The 3,038-nt window shown below is 46.2% G+C and overlaps 1 pseudogene; it reads right to left on the bottom strand.

Annotated features, from left to right (window-relative positions):
- Positions 1–1,660: 1,660 nt before the first annotated feature.
- Positions 1,661–2,085, bottom strand: LOC132372386 (large ribosomal subunit protein eL28-like; annotated as a pseudogene).
- Between the last annotated feature and the right edge of the window lie 953 nt (positions 2,086–3,038).

The following is a 3,038-nucleotide window of genomic DNA, read 5'->3' as shown; positions in this document are numbered from 1 at the left end:
GTGCGGAGTCCTAGCCACTAGGAAACTCCTTGGATCAAGTACTTTTTAATACTTGGCAGAAATTAAATTGATTCTACAATACCATAGCATCATGTTTATTATACTTATTGCTAATAATCAATAATAATGTCAGAATATGCTCTAAACAATAGCTAGGAAGGTAAATAGATCATTATAATTGACAAAGGCAGAGCTGAAGAAAAAGGAAGAACCAGGTTACTAAGAGGGGGAAGTGAGTGTCTATGTCACAATTCAAACCAAGAAAAAAAAAAAAAAAAAACCACTACCTTATACAACAACTGCCCACAATTCAGCCCCAAACTCTCCCCAATGCCAACAGACACCCCACCAAAGATATTAAGTGGAAAGTTCCAGGAATAATTCATAAGTTTAAAACTGCATGCTGTTTTGAGTAGCATGATGAAATCTTGTGTCATCCTGCTCCGTCCCACCTGCGGAGTGACAGGCTAGACTAATTCTGAAAGATAAGCAGCACAGAGAAAAACCTCTGGGTTTCTATATACAGAGACCCTCTCCAGTGTTTTCATAGCTGGTCTTCTTCCAGGATTAGAGCCAAGACTCTCTCTCCTTGCTGAGCGTCTTAGTTCTCCCCTGAAATGATCACCCACCACTGAAGCAGGAGCTCCTCTCTGACACCTCCCCTTACTGTGCTGCCTTGGGCAGGAACACGAATATCCTCTTCACTCACTGTTTACCCTTTTTTATCACCCAGCAGAGACTTGGCACTATTAAGTTACCTATTTCCTCTTATTATCAACACTAGGACGAATAGGTAAGGTAAGAGAATAATTACAGTGTCGTGTAGTTGACTGGGCAGAGGATTAGAAGTCAAAAGAGTGAAATCTGAGTCCCACCTCTGGAACATGAAGAGTTTAGAGTTTAGACGTTTGAACTGGTCCTTTAACATCTCTATATCTCAATTTCAGTATTTTTTAATTTTATTTTATTTATTTATTTATTTATGGCTGTGTTGGGTCCTCATTTCTGTGCGAGGGCTTTCTCTAGTTGCGGCGAGCGGGGGCCACTCTTCATCGCGGTGCGCGGGCCTCTCACTATCACGGCCTCTCTTGTTGCGGAGCACAGGCTCCAGATGCGCAGGCTCAGTAGTTGTGGCTCACGGGCCCAGTTGCCCCGCAGCATGTGGGATCTTCCCAGACCAGGGCTCGAACCCGTGTCCCCTGCATTGGCAGGCAGAGTCTCAACCACTGCGCCACCAGGGAAGCCCTCAATTTCAGTATTTAACTGCAAGTTATAATACCCAGCTCAAAGAATTTTTGGGATAAAGAAATCAGATAATGCAAGTGGAAGGAAACCCGAAAAACTCTAAAGCCCTAGCAAACAGTCATTTAGTCAGTCATTTATGCATTTTTCATCAACTGTTTATTGAATACCTACTGCATGCTAGCTACAGTTCTAGGCACAAGCAATACGAACGTCGCTAAGACAATGTCCCTCTCCTCACAGAGCTTAAAATTTAATGTAGAAGGCCTGTGAAAGGTTAATTTTATGAGCCAGCCTGGCTGGGCCACCATACCTAGGTATTTGGTCAAACATTATTCTGGATGTTTCTGTGAGGGTGTTTTGTTGTTGTTGTTTTGTTTTGTTTCCCCCCCGGCTGACAGCTTTATTGCTGTGGGGAAGGGGACAGATCGCTCAGGAGCTCTTGGTGGGACGGGTCCGCTTCCTCGGCACCATCACAGGCTTCTGGCTGCGCAGGACGTTGCTGGCTCTGCAGAGGGCGGCCATGCGCAAATCCGGGCGCTACTTGTTTCGGATTATGTGCTGGATGCTGGTGAGGGTGGCCCGGGCGTTCTTGTTGATGCTGGTCCGCACGTAGGAAGTGGCCAGCTTTCGCGGGCTGGATCTCTGCTTCGTGACCGCCACGACCCCTTTGCCGGCCACCGCCGGCTCCACGCCCACAGTCTTGCGGGGAATGAGCCCATTGTAGCGGAAGGAGTTGCGGGCCTTCAGGTTATTGGGCTCGGGGCCATACATCTGCCACTTCCTCTTGATCAAGAAGCTGGAGCAGTTCTGCACGACCATCCATTGCAGATGCGCGGACATGGTGGCACCTCCTCTCGTTGCGGCGGCCGGCGATGGAAAGAGGGGGTTGTTTTGGGATGAGATTTACATTTAAGTGATGGATTTCGAGTACAGCTGGTTGTCCTCCATAATGTGGGCAGGCCTTGTCTAATCAGTTGAGGACCTAAAAAGAACAAAGAAGGGACACCTTCCTCCCCAACCCAACCCAGTCCCCCGCAAGAAGAATTCTACCAGCAGACTGTTTCGGACTTCAACTGCAACACCAGCTTTCCTGGGGCTCTAGCTTGATGGCCTTTGTACTTGAACTGCAGCATTGGCTCTTCCTCGGTCTCCAGCTTGCCAGCCCACCCTGCAGATTTTGGACTTGCCAACTTCTATAATCACATGAACAAATCCCTCAAAAAAAAATCTTTTTCTACATACAAGTATCCCCTGCTTTTCGAAAGTACGCTTTACGCCACTTCACTTTCATGAAAGATATACAAACATTAGTACCTGTTTTCACTAACCAAAAGAAATCGGAAGAGGATTTTCACTTTCAGGGAAAAAGGTGAAAAGTGAAAACAGCGTTAAGTAAGCATTTGTTTTGCAACGAGCCATTACAGAGACCGCACCCAGCCCCAGCTTTGAGAGTGGTCCTGCAAGTTCCTTCCCCAGGATCTACACTCAGCATTTCAGCGTCAAGCTGCCATAGCTTTGAACTACGACTCTGAGCATCTCTGCTTTATCTTGATTTATTTTGTGCACCCGTTAGCAAGATGTGTCCTAAGGTAATTGCCTCTTTGTTTTGTGCCATTTCAGCTTAAGAAAGGTTTCATAGGAAGGCTGTACTTCCAGATAACTGGGAAAACCTGTATTTACACATTCTATTGGTTCTGTTTCTTTGCAGAACCCTGACTAATACAGATTTTGGTACCAAGAAGTGGGGTGCTGCTATAACAAATACCTAAAAATGTGGGTAGAGTCTGGAGGAG

Source organism: Balaenoptera ricei, chromosome 10, assembly GCF_028023285.1.
Source record: "Balaenoptera ricei isolate mBalRic1 chromosome 10, mBalRic1.hap2, whole genome shotgun sequence".
NCBI classification, from domain to species: domain Eukaryota; kingdom Metazoa; phylum Chordata; class Mammalia; order Artiodactyla; family Balaenopteridae; genus Balaenoptera; species Balaenoptera ricei.
Note: the sequence above shows the minus strand (reverse complement) of the source record. Positions and strands in the feature narration are given on the sequence as shown.